We start from the raw sequence: 20,931 nt of genomic DNA, 5'->3' as shown, positions 1-20,931 counted from the left end.
CCATGTTTACACAGATGGTGGTGTAGATATTTCCGTGTTTATACACATGGCGGAGTAGATACTTCCATCTTTATGGAGATAGCAGTTTAGATATTTTCATGTTTATAGAGATGGCGGTGTAGATATTTCCATATTTATAGAGATAGCTGTGTACATATTTCCATCTATCTGCAGATGGCAGTGTAGATAATTCCATGTTTATACAGATGGCCGTGTAGATATTTCCATATTTATACAGATGTCTGTGAAGATATTTCCATGTGTATACAGATTGTATTGTAGGTATTTCCATGTTTATACAGATGGTGGTGTAGATATTTCCATTTTTATTCAGATGTCTGTGTAGATATTTCCCTGTGTTTACAGATGGCAGTGTAGATATTTCAATGTTTATAGAGATGGCGCTGTAGATATTTCCATGTTTAAACAGATAACGGTGGAGATATCTCCATGTTTATACACATAGCGGTGTACATATTTCCATCTTTATACAGACAGTGGTGTAGGTATTTCCATGTTTATACAGATAGCGGTGCAGATATTTCCATGTTTACACAGATGCCTATGCAGACATTTCCATATTTATACAGAGGGCTGTGTAGATATTTCTATGTTTATACAGATTGCAGTGTAGATATTTCCATGTTCCTACAGAAGACTGTGTAGGTATTTCCATGTTAATACAGATGGCTTTGTAGATATTTCCATGTTTATAGAGATAGCGGTGCAGATATTTCCGTGTTTATACATATATCGCTGTATATATTTCCATGTTTATACAGATTGTGGTGTAGATATTTCCATGTTTATACAGACCGCAGTGTAGATAATTCCATGTTTATAGAGATAGCAGTGTAGATATTTTCATGTTTGTACAGATGGTGGTGTTGTTGTTTCGATCTATACACAGATTGCCGTGTAGGTATTTCCATGTGTATACAGATGGCATTGTAGATATTTCCATGTTTATACAGACGGCGGAGAAGATATTTCCATGGATATGTAGATGGCGGTGTAGATATTTCCATGTTTATACAGATAGTGGTGTAGTTATTTCCATGTTTACATAGATTGCGGTGTAGATATTTCCATGTATATACACATGGCTGTGTAGATATTTCCATGTTTATAGAGATAGCGGTGTAGATATTTCCATGTTTATACAGATAACTTTGTAATTATTTCCATGTTTATACAGATGGCGGTGTAGATATTTCGATGTTTATAGAGATAGCAGTGGACATATTTCCATGTTTATACAGATAGCGGTGTAGATATTTGCATGTTTATTCTGATCGTGGTGCAGATATTTCCATGTTTATAGAGATGGCGGTGCAGATATTTCCATGTTCATAGAGATAGCGGTGTTGATTTTTCCATGTTTATAGAGACAGCGGTGTGGATATTTCCATGTTTATACAGATAGGGGTGTAGATATTTCCATGTTTACAGAGATGGCGCTGTAGATATTTCCATGTTTATGCAGATCACGGTGTAGACATTTGCTTGTTTATAAAAATAGCGGTGTAGATAATTCCATGTTCATACAGATAGCGGTGTAGATATTTCCATGTATATACAGTTGGCTGTGTAGATATTTCCATGTTTATACAGATGGCTGTGTAGATATTTCCATGTTTATACAGATGACTTTGTAGGTATTTCCATGTTTTTTCAGATGGCGGTGTAGATATTTCCATGTTTACAGAGATAGCTGTGTAGATATTTCCGTGTTTATACAGATCTCGGTGTAGATATTTCCATGTTTATACAGATCGCAGTGTAGATATTTCCATGTTTATACAGATTGCGGTGTAGATATTTCCATGTTTTTACAGATATCGGTGTAAATATTTCCAGGCTTACACAGATTGCGGTGTAGATATTTCCATCTTTCTACAGATGGCATTGTAGATATTTCCATGTTTATATAGATGGCGGTGTAGATATTTCCATGTTTGTACAGATGGCGGTGTTGATGTTTCCATCTATACACAGATTGCCGTGTAGGTATTTCCATGTGTATACAGATGGCATTGAAGATATTTCCATGTTTATACAGATGGTGGTGTAGATATTTCCATGTTTACACAGATGACTGTTTAGGTATTTCCATGTTTATACAGATGGCGGTGTAGATATTTCCATGTTTATAGAGATAGCGGTGTAGATATTTCCATATTTATACAGATAACGGTGTAGAAATTTCCATGTTTATACAGACGGCTGTGTAGATATTTCCATGTTTATACAGATTACTTTGTAGGTATTTCCATGTTTATACAGATGGCGTTGTAGATATTTCCATGTTTATGGAGATAGCTTTGTAGATATTTCCATGTTTATACGGATTGCGGTGTAGATATTTCCAGGTTTATACAGATGGTGGTGTAGATATTTCCATGTTTACACAGATGACTGTTTAGGTATTTCCATGTTTATACAGATGGCGGTGTAGATATTTCCATGTTTATAGAGATAGCGGTGTAGATAATTCCATATTTATACAGATAACGGTGTAGAAATTTCCATGTTTATACAGATAGCGGTGTAAATATTTCCATGTATATACAGATCACGGTGTAGATATTTCCATGTTTATAGAGATAGCGGTGTAGATATTTCCATATTTATACAGATAGCGGTGTAGATATTTCCATGTTTATACAGACCGCGGTGTAGATATTTCCATGTTTATACAGATAGCGGTGCAGATATTTCCATGTTTGTACAGATGGCGGTGTTGATATTTCCATCTATACAGAGATGACCGTGTAGATATTTCCATGTTTATACACAGGGCGGCGCAGATATTTCCATGGATATGTAGATGGTGGTGTAGATATTTCCATGTTTATACAGATAGCGGTGTAGTTATTTCCATGTTTATATAGATAGCGGTGTAGTAATTTCCATGTATATACACATGGCTGTGTAGATATTTCCATGTATATACAGATGGCGGTGTAGATATTTCCATGTTTATACAGATAACTTTGTAAGTATTTCCATGTTTATACAGATGGCGGTGTAGATATTTCCATGTTTATACAGATAGCAGTGGAGATATTTCCATGTTTATACAGATAGCGTTGTAGATATTTCCATGTTTATAGAGATGGCAGTGTAGATATTTCCATGTTCCTAGAGATAGCGGTGTTGATTTTTCCATGTTTATAGAGATAGCGGTGTGGATATTTCCATGTTTATACAGATAGGGGTGTAGATATTTCCATGTTTATAGAGATGGCGGTGTAGATATTTCCATTTTTGTACAGATGGCGGTGTTGATGTTCCCATCTATACACAGATTGCCGTGTAGGTATTTCCATGTGTATACAGATGGCATTGAAGATATTTCCATGTTTATACAGATGGTGGTGTAGATATTTCCATGTTTCCACAGATGACTGTATAGGTATTTCGATGTTTATACAGATGGCGGTGTAGATATTTCCATGTTTATAGAGAGACGGTGTAGTTATTTCCATATTTATACAGATAACGGTGTAGAAATTTCCATGTTTATACATATAGCGGTGTAAACATTTCCATGTTTACACACATCACGGTGTAGATATTTCCATGTTTATAGAGATAGCAGTGTCGATATTTCCATGTTTATACAGATAGCAGTGTAGATATTTCCATGTTTATACAGACCGCGGTGTAGATATTTCCATGTTTATACAGATAGCTGTGTAGACATTTCCATGTTTATACAGATAGCGGTGTAGATATTTCCATGTTTATACAGACCGCGGTGTAGATATTTCCATGTTTATACAGATAGGAGTGCAGATATTTCCATGTTTGTGCAAATGGCGGTGTTGATATTTCCATCTATACACAGATGACCGTGTAGATATTTCCATGTTTATACAGATGGTGGCGCAGATATTTCCATGGATATGTAGATGGCGGTGTAGATATTTCCATGTTTATACAGACCGCGGTGTAGATATTTCCATGTTTATACAGATAGCGGTGCAGATATTTCCATGTTTGTACAGATGGCGGTGTTGATATTTCCATCTATACAGAGATGACCGTGTAGATATTTCCATGTTTATACAGATGGCGGCGCAGAAATTTCCATGGATATGTAGATGGTGGTGTAGATATTTCCATGTTTATACAGATAGCGGTGTAGTTATTTCCATGTTTATATAGATAGCGGTGTAGTTATTTCCATGTATATACACATGGCTGTGTAGATATTTCCATGTTTATACAGATGGCGGTGTAGATATTTCCATGTTTATACAGATAACTTTGTAAGTATTTCCATGTTTATACAGATGGCGGTGTAGATATTTCCATGTGTATACAGATGGTATTGTAGTTATTTCCATGTTTATGCAGATGGTGGTGTAGATATTTCCATGTTTATACAGTTGGCGGTGTAGATATTTCCATGTTTTTACAGATGGCAGTGTAGATATTTCAATGTTTATAAAGATGGCGCTGTAGATATTTCCATGTTTATACAGATAACGGTGGAGATATTTCCAGGTTTATATAGAGAGCAGTGGAGATATTTCCATGTTTATACACATAGCGGTGTACATATTTACATGTTTATAGAGATATCGGTGTAGGTATTTCCATGTTTATACAGATAGCGGTGCAGATATTTCCATGTTTAAACAGATGCGTATGCACATATTTCCATATTTATACAGAGGGCTTTTTAGATATTTCTATGTTTATACAGATGGCAGTTTAGATATTTAAATGTTCCTACACATGACTGTGTTGGTATTTCCATGTTTATACAGATGTCTTTGTAGATATTTCCATGTTTATAGAGATAGCGGTGCAGATATTTCCATGTTTATACAGATAGCGATGTAGATATTTCCATGTTTATACAGCTCGCGGTGCGAATATTTATATCTTTATATAGATGGCATTGTAGATATTTCCTTATTCACACAGATGGCGGTGTAGATGTTTCCATGTTTATACAGATGGCGGAGTAGTTAGCTCCATGTTTATGGAGATGGCAGTGTAGATATTTTCATGTTTATTGAGATGGCGGTGTAGATATTTCCATGTTTATAGAGATAGCATTGTAGGTATTTACATGTTTATACTGATAGCTGTGTAGATATTTCCATGTGTATACAGATGGCATTGTAGATATTTCCATGTTTATACAGATGACTGTATAGGTATTTCCATGTTTTTACAGATGGCAGTGCAGATATTTCCATGTTTATACAGATGGCGGAGTAGTTAGTTCCATGTTTATGGAGATGGCAGTGTAGATATTTTCATGTTTATAGAGATGGCGGTGTAGATATTTCCATATTTATTCAGATAGCAGTGTAGATATTTCCATGTTTATACAGATAACGTTGTAGATATTTCCATGTTTATACAAATAGCGATGTTGATATTTCCATGTTTTTACAGATAGCGGTGTAGATATTTCCATGTTTATACAGATAGCGGTGGAGATATTTCCATGTTTATACAGGTGGCGGTGTAGATATTTCCATGTTTATACAGATAGCGTTGTAGGTAGTTCCATGTTTATATAGATAGCGGTGCTGATATTTCCATGTTTATACAGATAGCGGTGTAGATATTTCCATATTTGAACATATAGTGGTGGAGATATTTCCATGTTTTTACAGATAGCGATGTAGATATTTCCATGTTTATACAGAAAGCAGTGGAGATATTTCCATGTTTATGCAGATGGCGTTGTAAATATTTCCATGTTTATAGAGATATCGTTGTAGATATTTCAATGTTTATACAGATAGCACTGGAGATATTTCCATGTTTATGCAGATAGCAATCTAGATATTTTCATGTTTATACAGATAGCGGTGTAGATATTTGCATGTTTCTACAGATAGCTGTGCTGATATTTCCATGTTTATGCAGATAGCGGTGTGTCTATATCCATGTTTATGCAGATAGCGGTGTAGATATTTCCATGATTACAGACATGGCTGTGTAGATATTTCCATGTTCATACAGATGGCAGTGAAGATATTTCCATGTTTATACAGATGGAGGTGTAGATATTTCCATCTTTTTAGAGATGACTGTGTAGGTATTTCCATGTTTACACAGATGTCGGTGTAGATATTTCCATGTTTATAGAGATAGCCGTGTAGATATTTCCATGTTTATACAGATACAGGTGTAGACATTTCCATGTTTATAGAGATAGCGGTGTAGATATTTCCATATTTATACAGATAGCGGTGTAGACATTTCCATATTTATACAGATAGCAGTGGAGATATTTCCATGTTTATACACATAGCGGTGTAGATGTTTAAATGTTTATACAGATAGCGGTGGAGATATTTTCGTGTTCATACCGATGGTTGTGTAGATATTTCCATGTTTATACAGATTGTGGTGTAGATATTTCCATGTTTATACAGATAGCACTGTAGTTGTTTCTATGTTTATACAGATAGCGGTGTAGATATTTCCATGTTTACAGAGACACAGGTGTAGTTATTTCCATCTTTGCACAGATTGCGGTGTAGATATTTCCATCTTTGCACAGATAGCGGTGTGGATATTTCCAAGTTTACACAGATAGCTGTGTAGATATTTCCATGTTTACACAGATAGCGTTGTAGATATTTCCATGTTTATACAGATAGCAGTGTAGATATTTCCATGTTCATACAGATAGCGGTGTAAATGTTTCCATGTTTATACAGATAGCGGTTGTGAAATTTCCACGTTTATACAGGTAGCGATGTAGATATTTCCATGATTATACAGATAGCGGTGGAGATATTTCCATGTTTATAGAGATAGCGGTGTAGATATTTCCATGTTTATACAGATGGCTTTGTAGATATTTCCGTGTGTATACAGTTGGCAGGGTAGATATTTCCATGTTTATACAGATTGTTGTGTAGGTATTTCCAGTTTTATACAGATGACTGTGTAGATATTTGCATGTTTATAGAAATGGTGGTGTTGGTATTTCCATGTTTATCCAGATAGCGGTGTAGATATTTCCATGTTTATACAGATAGCGGTGCAGATATTTCCATATTTATAGAGATAGCCGTGTAGATATTTCCATATATATGCAGAGAGCGGTGTAGATATTTCCATGTTTCCACAGATGGCCTTGTAGATATTTCCATGTTTATACAGATGGCCGTGTAGATATTTCCATGTTTATACAGATAGCGGTGTCGATATTTCCATGTTTACAGAAATACCGGTGTAGCTATTTCCATCTTTGCACCAACTGCGGTGTAGATTTTTCCACCTGTACACAGATAGCGGTGTATATATTTCCATGTTTACACAGATAGCTGTGTAGATATTTCCATGTTTACACAGATAGCGTTGTAGATATTTGCATGTTTGTACAAAGAGCGGTGTAGATATTTCCATGTTCATACTGATAACGGTGTAGATATTTCCATGTTTACACAGAAAGCGGTGGAGGTATTTCCACGTTTATACATATAGGGATGTAGATACTTCCATGTTTATACAGATAGCGGTGTAGATCTTTCCATGTTTATTCGGATAGCTGTGTAGATATTTCCATGTTTCAACAGATGGCGGTGTAGATATTTCCATCTTTGCACAGATTGCGGTGCAGAAATTTCCATCTTTACAGATAGCGGTGTAGATATTCCCATGTTTACACGGAGAGCTGTGTAGAGATTTCCACGTTGACACAGACAGTGTTGTAGACATTTCCATGTAAATACAGATAGCGGTGTAGATATTTCCATGTTTATGCAGATAGCGGTGTAGATATTTCCATGTTTATACAGATACCGGTCGAGATGTTTCCATGTTTATACAGATAGCGATGTAGATATTTCCATGTTCATAGAGAGAGCGCTGTAGATTTTTCTATGTTTATACAGAGAGCGGTGTAGATATTTCCATGTTTATACAGATAGCGGTGTACATATTTACACGTTTATACTGATAGCGGTGTTGATATTTCCATGTTTATACAAATAGCGGTGTAGATATTTCCATGTTTCTATAGATAGCGTTGTAGGTATTTCCATAGTTATAGAGACAGCTGGGTAGATATTTCCATGTTTCTACAGATGGCTGTGTAGATATTTCCATGTGTATACAGATGGCAGTGTAGATATTTCCATGTTTATAGAGATGGAGGTGTAGATATTTCCATGTTTATACAGATGACTGTGCAGATATTTCCATGTTCTTACAGATTGTGGTGTAGATATTTCCATGTTTATACAGATAGCATTGTAGATATTTCCTTGTTTATAGAGATGGATGTGTAGATATTTCCATGTTTGTACACATGGTAGTTTTGATATTTCCATGTTTATACAGATGGTGGTGCAGATATTTCCATGTTTATACAGATGACTGTGTAGGTATTTCCATTTTTATATAGATGGCTGTGCAGATAATTCCATGTTTACAGAGATAGCCGAGTAGTTATTTCCATTTTTATACAGATAGCGTTGTAGACATTTCCATGTTCATAGAGACAGCATTGAAGATATTTCCATATTTATACAGATAGCGGTGTAATTATTTCTATCTTTATACAGATAGCGGTGTAGATATTTCCATGTTAACACAGATAGCGTTGTAGGTATTTCCATGTTTATACAGATAGCGGTGTTGATATTTCCATGTTCATCCAGTTGGCGGTGGAGATATTTCCATGTTTATACAGGTGGCGGTATACATATGTCCATATTTATACAGATGGCAGTGCAGATATTTCAATCTTTATATAGATGGCAGAGTAGTTATTTCCATGCTTATACAGATGGGGGTGGAGATATTTCTACGTTTATGCAGATGGTGGTGTAGATATTTCCATGTTGATTCATATAGCCGTGTAGATATTCCGATGTTTATACAGATGGCTTTGTAGATATTTCCATGTTTATGGAGATACCTGTGTAGATATTTCCATGTTTACTCACATGGCGATATATATATTTCCATGTTTATGCATATGGCGGTGTAGATATTTCCATGTTTACATAGATGGTGGTGTAGATATTTCCATGTTTATAGAGATAGCGGTGTAGGTATTTCCATGTTTATAGAGATAGCGGTGTAGGTATTTCCATGTTTATACAGATAGTGGTGTAGATATTTCCATGTTTATACAGATAACGGCGTTTATATTTCCATGTTTAGAGGGGTAGTGTTGTAGATATTTCCATGTTTATTCAGATAGCGGTGTAGGTATTTCCATGTTTATACAGATAGCGGTGTAGATAGTGCTACGTTTTTACAGGTGGCTGTGTACATATTTCCATTTTTATACAGAGGGCAGTGTAGATATTTCCATGTTTATACAGATGGTTGTGTAGATATTTCTATGTTTATACAGATGACTGTGAAGATGTTTCCGTCTTTATACAGATTGCGGTGGAGATATTTCCATGTTTATAGAGATAGCGCTGTAGATATTTCCATCTTTATACATAGAGCGGTGTAGATATAAACATGTTTACACACATAGCATTGTAGATATTTCCATGTTTATACAGATAGCGGTGTCGATATTTCCATGTTTATACAGATAGCGGTGTAGTTATTTCCATGTTTACAAAGATAGCGGTGTAGATATTTCCAACTTTACACAGATAGCGATGTAGATATTTCCACGTTTATTCAGATAGCGGTGGACATATTTCCACGTTTATAGAGATGGCAGTGTAGATATTTCCAAGTTTATACAGATTGCGGTGTAGATATTTGCATGTTGATACAGATGGTGGTGTTGATATTTCCATGTTTATACAGATGGCGGTGTAGATATTTCCATGTTTATACAGTTGTCGGTGTAGATATTTCCATGTTTATTCAGATGGTGGTGTAGATAGTGCTACGTTTATACAGATGGCTGTATAGATATTTGATGTTTGTACAGATGGCCCTGTAGATATTTCCATGTTTTGACAGAAGGTGGCGCAGATATTTCCATGTTTATACAGATGACTGTGAAGATATTTCCATGTTCATACAAATGGTGGTGTAGATATTTCAACGTTTACAGAGATAGCGGTGTAGATATTTCCATGTTTATACAGATAGCGATGTAGTTATTACCATGTTTCTAGAGATAGCGGTGTTGACATTTCCATATTTATACAGATAGCGCTGTAGATATTTCCATGTTTATACAGATAGCGGTGTAGATATTTCCATGTTTATAGAGATAGCGGTGTATATATATCCATGTTTATACAGATGACTGTGTAGATATTTCCATGTTTATACAGATGGCGGTGTAGATATTTCCATGTATATAGAGAGAGCACAGTAGATATTTCCATGTTTATACAGATAGAGGTGTAGATAATTCCGTGTTTATAGAGATGGCTGTTTAAATATATCCATGTTTCTACAGATGGCAGTGAAGTTATTTCCATGTTTATACAGATGATGTTATAGATATTTCCATGTTTATACAGATGACTGTGTAGGTATTTCCATGTTTATACAGATGGCGGTTTAGATATTTCCATGTTTACAGAGATAGCGGTGTAGATAATTCCATCTGTATACAGATAGTGGTGTAGATATTTCCATGTTTATAGAGATAGCGGTGTAGATATTTCCTTATTTATACAGATAGCGGTGTAGATATTTCCATGCTTATACAGATGGTAGTGTAGATATTTCCATGTATATACAGATGGAGGTGTAGATATTTCCATGTTTATGCAGGTAGCATTGTAGATATTTCCAAGTTTATACAGATAGCGGTGTACATATTTCCATGTTTATACAGATAGCAGTGGTGATATTTCCATGTTTGTACCGATACCGAGGTGGATATTTCCGTTTTTATACAGATAGCCGTGTAGATATTTCCATGTTTACGCAGATAGCGGTGTAGATATTTCCATGTTGATACAGATAGCATTGTAGAAATTTCCATGTTTATACACATAGCGGTAGAGATGTTTCCATGTTTATACAGATAGCAGTGTAGATATTTCCATGTTTATACAGATGTCGGTGTAAATATTTCCATGTTTATACAGATAGCGGTGTACATATTTCCATGTTTATACAGGTAGTGGTGTGGATATTTCCATGTTTATAGATTTAGCGATGTAGATATTTCCATATTTATACAGATATCAGTGTAGATATTTCCATGTTTATGCAAATGGCCGTGTAGATATTTCCATGTTTATACAGATAGCGGTGCAGATTTTCCATGTTAATAGAGTTAGCGGTGTAGATATGTCCATATTTGTACAGATAGCGGTGTAGATATTTCCATGTTTATACAGATGGCGGTGCAGATATTTCCATTTTTATACAGATGGCGGCGTAGTTATTTTCATGTTTATACAGATGGCGGTGTAGATATTTCCATGCTTTTACAGATAGCGGTGTAGATATTTCCATGTTTACAGAGATAGCGGTGTAGAAATTTCCATCTTTGCACCAATTGCAGTGTAGATATTTCCATCTTTACTCAGATAGCTGTGTAGATATTTGCATGTTTACACAGATAGCGGTGGAGATATTTCCATGTTAATACAGATAGCGATGTAGATATTTCCATGTTTATACAGATAGCGGAGTATATACTTCCGTGTTTATACAGATGGCTCTGTAGATATTTCCATGTGTATACAGATGGCATTGTAGATATTTCCATGTTTATTCTGATGGCGGTGTAGATATTTCCATGTTTATACAGATAGCAGTGTAGATATTTCCATGTTCATACAGATAGCGGTGTAAATATTTCCATGTTTATACAGATAGCGGTTGTTAAATTTCCACATTTATACAGATAGCGACGTAGATATTCCCATGATTATACAGATAGCGGTGGAGATATTTCCATGTTTAGACAGATAGCGGTGTAGATATTTCCATGTTTATACAGATGGCTTTGTAGATATTTCCATGTGTATACAGATCGCAGGGTAGATATTTCCATGTTTATTGATATGGTGGTGTAGATATTTCCAGGTTTATACAGATGACTGTGTAGATATTTGCATGTTTATAGAGATGGTGGTGTAGATATTTCCATGTTTATAGAGATAGCGGTGTTGATATTTCCATGTTTATACAGATAGCGGTGCAGATATTTCCATGTTTATAGAGATAGCTGTGTAGATATTTCCATATATATACAGATAGCGGTGTAGATATTTCCATGTTTCTACAGATGGCCGTGTAGATATTTCCATGTTTATACAGATGGCGGTGTAGATATTTCCATGTTTATACAGATAGCGGCGTCGATATTTCCATGTTTACAGAGATACCGGTGTAGATATTTCCATCTTTGCACCGACTGCGGTGTAGATATTTCCATCTGTACACAGATAGCGGTGTATATATTTCCATGTTTACACAGATAGCTGTGTAGATATTTCCATGTTTACACAGATAGCGTTGTAGATATTTGCATGTTTGTACAAAGAGCTGTGTAGATATTTCCATGTTGATACAGATAACGGTGTAGATATTTCCATCTTTACACAGAAAGCGGTGGAGGTATTTCCACGTTTATACATATAGGGATGTAGATACTTCCATGTTTATACAGATAGCGGTGCAGATATTTCCATGTTTATATGGATAGCTGTGTAGATATTTCCATGTTTTTACAGATGGCGTTGTAGATATTTCCATCTTTGCACAGATTGCGGTGCAGAAATTTCCATCTTTACACAGATAGCGGTGTAGATATTTCCATGTTTACACAGAGAGCTGTGTAGAGATTTACATGTTTACACAGTGTTGTAGACATTTCCATGTAAATACAGATAGCGGTGTAGATATTTCCATGGTTATACAGATAGCGGTGTAGATATTTCCATGTTTATACAGATACCGGTGGAGATGTTTCCATCTTTATACAGATAGCGATGTAAATATTTCAATGTTTATATAGATAGCGGTGTAGATATTTCCATGTTTTTACAGATAGCGGTGTATATATTTCCATGTTTATAGAGAGAGCGCTGTAGATATTTCCATGTTTATACAGAGAGCGGTGTAGATATTTCCATGTTTATACAGTTAGCGGTGTAGATATTTCCACGTTTTTACAGATACCGGTGTAGATATTTCCATGTTTATACAGATAGCGGTGTAGATATTTCCATGTTTCTATAGAAAGCGGTGTAGCTATTTCCATAGTTATAGAGACAGCTGGGTAGATATTTCCATGTTTATACAGATGGCTGTGTAGATATTTCCATGTGTATACAGATGGCAGTGTAGATATTTCCATGTTTATAGAGATGGAGGTGTAGATATTTCCATGTTTATACAGATGACTGTGCAGATATTTCCATGTTTTTACAGATTGCGGTGTAGATATTTCCATGTTTACACAGATAGCAGTGTAGATATTTCCTTCTTTATAGAGATGGCTGTGTAGATATTTCCATGTTTGTACACATGGTAATGTTGATATTTCCATGTTTATACAAATATTTGTGCAGATATTCCCATGTTTATACAGATGACTGTGTAGGTATTTCCATGTTTATACAGATGGCTGTGAAGATATTTCCATGTTTACAGAGATAGCCGTGTAGATATTTCCATGTTTATACAGATAGCGGTGTAGACATTTCCATGTTTATAGAGACAGCATTGTAGATATTTCCATATTTATACAGATAGCGGTGTAATTATTTCCAACTTTATACAGATAGCGGTGTAGATATTTCCATGTTTACACAGATAGTGGTGTAGATATTTCCATGTTTATACAGATCGTGATGTTGATTTTTCCATGTTTATAGTGATAGTGCCGTAAATATTTCCCTGTTTATTCAGGTAGGGGTGTAGGTATTTCCATGTTTATACAGATCACGGTGTATATATTTCCATCGTTCTAGAGATGGCAGTGTAGATATTTCTATGTTTATACAGATGGCGGTGTAGATACTTCCATGTTTATACAAATGGCGGTGTAGATGTTTCCATGTTTATGCAGATGGCGGTGTAGGTATTTCCATGTTTATAGAGATGGCGGTGTAGATACTTCTACGTTTATAGAGATAGCGGTGTAGACAATTCCATGTTTGTACATATGGCGGTGTAGGTATTTCCATGTTTTTCGAGATAGTGGTATAGATATTACCATGTATGTAAGGATAGCAGTGTAGATAATTCCATGTTTATACAGATGGCGGTGTAGATATTTCCATGTTTACACAGATGGCGGTGTAGATATTTCCATGTTTATACAGATAGCTGTGTAGATATTTCCATGTTTATACCGATAGCGGTGTAGATAACTCCATGTTTACAGAGATAGCGGTGTAGATATTTCCATGTTTATACACATAGCGGTGTAGATATTTCCATGTTTCTACGGATAGCTGTGTACATATTTCCCTGTTTATACAGAGAGGGGAGGAGAGATTTCCATGGTTATACAGATAGCTGTGGAGATATTTCCATGTTTATACAGATGGCTGTGCAGATATTTCCAAGTTTATACAGATATCGATGTAGATAATTCAAAGTTTATTATGATAGCGGTGTAGATATTTCCATGTTTATACAGATAGCGTTGTAGATATTTCGATTTTTATACAGATGTCAGTGTAGATATTTCCATGTTTGTACAGATGGCGGTGTAGATATTTCCATGTTTATACAGATAGCGGTGTAGGTATTTCCATGTTTATAGAGATAGCGGTGTAGATATTTCCATGTTTACACTGATGGCTGTGTAGATATTTCCATGTGTATACAGATGGCAGTGTACACAATTCCATGTTTATACTGATGGAGGTGTAGATATTTCCATTTTTATACAGATGACTGTGTAGATATTTCCATGTTTATACAGATAGCGGTGTAGATATTTCCATGTTTATACAGATGGCGGTGTAGATATTTGCATGTTTATACAGATGGTGGTGTAGATATTTCAGTGATTATACAGATAGCAGTGTAGATATTTCCATGCTTTTAAAGATAGCGGTGTAGATATTTCCATGTTTACAGAGATAGCGGTGTAGATATTTCCATCATTGCACTGATTGCAGTGTAGATATTTCCATCTTTACACAGATAGCTCTTTAGATATTTGCATGTTTACACAGATAGCATTGTAGTTATTTCCATGTTTATAGAGATAGCGGTGGAGATATTTCCATCTTTATACAGATAGCGGTGGAGATATTTCCATGTTTATACACATGGCGGTGTAGATATTTCCATGTATATAGAGATGGCTGTGTAGATATTTCCATGTTTATACAGATGGTAGTGTAGATATTTCGATGTTTATACAGATAGCGGTGTAGATATTTCCATGTTTATACAGATAGCGATGTATATATTTCTATGTTTATACTGATAGCGGAAGAGATATTTCAATGTTTATACAGAAAGCGGTGTAGATATTTCCATGTTTACACAGATGGCGGTGTAGATATTTCCATGTTTCCAGAGATAGTGTTGTAGATATTTCCATGTTTATACACATAGTGTGGTAGGTATTTCCATGTTTATACACATAGTGCTGTAGATATTTCCATGTTTATAGAGATAGTGATGTAGATATTTCCATATTTATACAGATAGCAGTGTAGATATTTCCATCTATGCACAGATTGCGGTGTAGATATTTCCATCTTTACACAGATAGCGGTGTAGATATTTCCATCTTTACACAGATAGCTTTGTAGATATTTGCATGTTTCCACAGATAGCATTGTAGATATTTCCATGTTTATACAGATAGTGGTGGACATATTTCCATGTTTATACAGATAGCGATGTAGATATTTCCATGTTTATACAGATAGCGGTGTAGATATTTCCATCTTTATACAGATGGCGTTGTAGATATTTCCATGTTTATAGAGATAGCGGTGTAGATATTTCCATGTTTACAAAGATAGTGGTGAAGATAAATCCATGTTTATAGAGATTGCGATGTAGATATTTCCATGTTTATACAGATAGCGGTGTAGATATTTCCGTCTTTATACAGATGGCGTTGTAGATATTTCCATGTTTATAGAGATAGCGGTGTAGATATTTCCATGCTTACACAGATAGTGCTGTAGATATTTCCATGTTTATAGAGATGGCGATGTAGATATTTGCATATTTATTCAGATAGCAGTGTAGATATTTCCATGTTTATACAGATGACGCTGTAGATATTTCCATGTTTATACAGATAGCGGTGTTGATATTTCAATGTTTTTACAGATAGCGGTGTAGATATTTCCATGTTTATACAGATAGCGGTGGAGATACTTCCATGTTTATACAGGTGGTGGTGTAGATATTTCCATGTTTATACAGATAGCGGTGTAGGTAGTTCCATGTTTATACAGATGGTGGTGTGGATATTTCCATGTTTATACAGATAGCGGTGTAGATATTTCCATATTTGAACGGATAGTTATGGAGATATTTCCATGTTTATACAGATAGCGATGTAGATATTTCCATGTTTATACAGAAAGAGGTGGAGATATTTCCATGTTTATGCAGATGGCGTTGTAAATATTTCCATGTTTATAGAGATAGCGATGTAGATATTTCAATGTTTATACAGATAGCGGTGGAGATACTTCCATGTTTATGCAGATAGCAATCTAGATATTTCCATGTTTAAACAGATAGCGGTGTAGATATTTCCATGTTTATACAGATAGCGTTGCTGATATTTCCATGTTTATGCAGATAGTGGTTTGACTACATCCATGTTTATGTAGATAACGGTGTAGATATTTCCAAGATTACAGACATAGCTGTGTAGATATTTCCATGTTCATACAGATGGCAGTGAAGATATTTCCATGTTTATACATATGGAGGTGTAGATATTTCCATCTTTATAGAGATGACTGTGTAGGTATTTCCATGTTTACACAGATGGCGGTGTACATATTTCCATGTTTATAGAGATAGCCGTGTAGATGTTTCCATGTTTATACAGATAGAGGTGTAGACATTTCATGATTATAGAGATAGCGGTGTAGATATTTCCATATTTATACAGATAGCGGTGTAGACATTTCCATGTTTATACAGATAGCAGTGGAGATATTTCCATGTTTATACACATAGCGGTGTAGATGTTTAAATGTTTATACAGATAGCGGTGGAGATATTTCCATGTTTATAAAGATAGCGATGTAGATATTTCCATGTTTATACAGATAGCGGTGTAGATATTTCCATCTTTGCACAGATTGCGGTGTAGAAATTTCCATCTTTATACAGATAGCGGTGTAGATATTTCCATGTTTACACAGATAGATGTGTAGATATTTCCATGTTTACACAGATAGCGTTGTAGATATTTCCATGTTTATACAGATAGCGGTGTAGATATTTCCATGTTTATAAAGATAGCGGTGTAGATATTTTCATGTTTATACAGATATCGGTGTAGATATTTCCATGTTTATAGAGTTTGTGGTGTAGATATTTAGGTTTTTATGCAGATGACTATGTACATATTTCCACGTTTATACAGAAGGCGGTGTAGATATTTCCATGTTTATAGAGATAGCAGTGTAGTTATTTCCATATTTATACAGATAGCGGTCAAGATATTTCCATGTTTATAGAGATAGCGTTATAGTAATTTCCATCTTTGCACGGATTGCGGAGTAGATATTTCCATCTCTACACAGATAGCGATGTAGATATTTCCATGATTGCACAGATAGCTGTGTAGATATTTGCATGTTTACACAGATAGCATTGTAGGTATTTCCATGTTTATACAGCTAGGGGTGTAGATATTTCCATATTTATACAAATAGCGGTGTAGACATTTCCATGTTTATACAGATAGAGATGTAGATATTTCCATGTTTATACAGGTAGCAGTGCAGATATTTCCATGTTTATGCAGATAGCTGTGGAGATATTTCAATGTTTATACACATAGCGGTGGAGATATTTCCATGTCTATACAGATGGCGGTGTAGATATTTCCATGTTTATACAGATGGTGGTGTAGAGATTTCCAAGTTTATACAGATAACGGTGTAGATATTTCCATGTTTATACAGATAGCGGTATTGATATTTCCATGTTTATACAGATAGCGGTGTAGGTATTTCCATGTTTATATGGATAGCGGTGTAGATATTTCCATGTTTATACAGATGGCAGTGTAGATATTTCCATGTTTATACAGATAGCGGTGTAGATACTTCCATGTCTACACAGATAGCGGTGGAGATATTTCCATGTTTATACAGATGGCGGTATAGATATTTCCATGTATATAGAGATGGCTGTGTAGATATTTCCATGTTTATACAGATGGCAGTGTAGACATTTCCATGTTTATACAGATAGCGGTGTAGGTTTTCCATGTTTATACAGATAGCGGTGTAGATATTTCCATCTTTATACAGATAGCGGTGTACATATTTCCGTATTTGTACAGATAGCGGTGGAGATATTTCCATGTTTATGCAGATGGCGGCATAGATATTTCCATGTGTATACAGATAGCGGTGTAGGTATTTCCATGTTTATACAGATGGCAGTGTAGATAGTTCCATGTTTATGGAGATTGCAGTGTAGATATTTTCATGTTTATAGAGATGGCGGTGTAGATATTTCCATGTTTATAGAGATGGCGGTTTAGATATTTCCATGTTTATAGAGATTGCAGTGTAGGTATTTCCATGTTTATACAGATAGCTGTGTAGATATTTCCATGTTTATACTCATGGCTGAGTAGATATTTCCATGTCTATACAGATGGCAGTGTAGATATTTCCATGTTTATAGAGATGGTGGTGTAGATATTTCCATGTTTATAGAGTTGGCGGTGTAGATATTTCCATCTTTATAGAGATTGCGTTGTAGATATATCCATGTTTATAGAGATAGCATTGCAGTTATTTCCATGTTTATGCAGATAGCGGTTTAGATATTTCCATGTTTCTACAGATAGTGCTGTTGGTACTTCCATGTATATGCAGATAGCGGTGTAGATATTTCCATGTTAATACTGCTCGCGGTGTAGATATTTTCATCTGAATGCAGACGGCAGTGTAGATATTTCCATGTTTATACAGATAGTGGTGGAGATACTTCCATGTTTATACAGATGGCGGTGTAGATATTTCCATGTATATAGAGATGGCTGTGTAGATATTTCCATGTTTATACAGATGGTAGTGTAGATATTTCCATGTTTACACAGATAGCGTTGTAGATATTTCCATGTTTATACAGATAGCGATGTAGATATTTCCATGTTGATACAGATAGCGGTGGAGATATTTCCAAGTTTATACAGATGGCGGTGTAGATATTTCCATGTTTCTAGAGATAGTGGTGTAGATATTTCCATGTTTATACAGATAGTTCTGTAGATATTTCCATGTTTATAGAGATAGTGATGTAGACATTTCCATATTTCTACAGATAGCTGTGTTGATATTTCCATTATTCCACAGATTGCGGTGTAGATATTTCCGTCTTTAAACAGATAGCGTTGTAGATATTTCCATCTTTACACAGATAGCTGTGTAGATATTTGCATGTTTACACAGATAGCGTTGTAGTTATTTCCATGTTTATACACATAGCGGTGGAGATATTTCCATGTTTATACAGATAGCGATGTAGATATTTCCATGGTTATACACATTGCGCTGACTGTGTAGATATTTCCATGCTTATACAGATAGCGGTGTAGATATTTCCATATTTGTACAGATAGCGGTGTAAATATTTCCATCGTTATACACATGGCGCTGACTGTGTAGATATTTCCATGCTTATACAGATAGCGGTGTAGGTAGTTCCATGTTTATACAGATAGCGGTGTAGATATTTCCATGTTTATACAGATAGCGGTGTAGATATTTCCATATTTGTACAGATAGCGGTGTAGATATTTCCATGGTTATACACATGGCGCTGTGGATATTTCCATGTTTATACAGATGGCGGTGTAGTTATTTCCATGTTTATAGAGATGGCAGTGTAAATATTTCCATGTTTATACAGATAGCGGTGTAGATATTTCCATGTTTACAGAGATAGTGGTGTAGATATTTCCATCTTTGCACCTATTGCGGTGTAGATATTTCCATCTTTCACAGATAGCTGTGTAGATATTTGTATGTTTACACAGATAGCACTGTATATATTTCCATGTTCATAAAGATAGCGGTGCAGATATTTCCATGTTTATACAGATTACGATGTAGATATTTCCATATGTATACAGATAGCGGTGTAGATATTTCCATGTTTATACAGATGGCGGTGTAGATATTAATATGTTTATAGAGATTGCAGTGTAGATATTTCCATGTTTATACAGATAGTGGTGTGGATATTTCCATGTTTATAGAGATAGCGATGCAGATATTTCCATATTTATACAGATATCGGTGTAGATATTTCCATGTTTATGCAGATGGCCGTGTAGATATTTCCTTGTTTATACAGATAGCGGTGTAGATTTTCCATGTTTATACAGATCACGGTGTAGATATTTCCATATTTGTACACAGAGCGGTGTAGATATTTCCATGTTTATACAGATGGCGGTGCAGATATTTCCATGTTTTTACAGTTGGCGGTGTAGTTATTTCCGTGTTTATACGGATGGCGGTGTAGATATTTCCATATTTGTACACATAGTGGTGTAGATATATCCATGGTTATACACATGGCGCTGTAGATATTTCCATGTTTATACAGATGGCGGTGTAGATATTTCCATGTTTATGCAGATGGCGGTGTGGATATTTCCATGTTTATAAAGATAGCGGTGTATATATTTCCATGTTTACAAAGATAGTGGTGTAGATATTTCCATCTTTGCACTTATTGCGGTGTAGATATTTCCATCTTTACACTGATAGCTGTGTAGATATTTGCATGTTTACACAGATAGCATTGTATATATTTCCATGTTTATATAGATAGCGGTGCAGATATTTCCAT

This window comes from Pan paniscus, chromosome 6 (assembly GCF_029289425.2).
Source record: "Pan paniscus chromosome 6, NHGRI_mPanPan1-v2.0_pri, whole genome shotgun sequence".
NCBI classification, from domain to species: domain Eukaryota; kingdom Metazoa; phylum Chordata; class Mammalia; order Primates; family Hominidae; genus Pan; species Pan paniscus.
The sequence above is the reverse complement of the archived record's forward strand: the minus strand, read 5'-3'. Positions refer to the sequence as shown.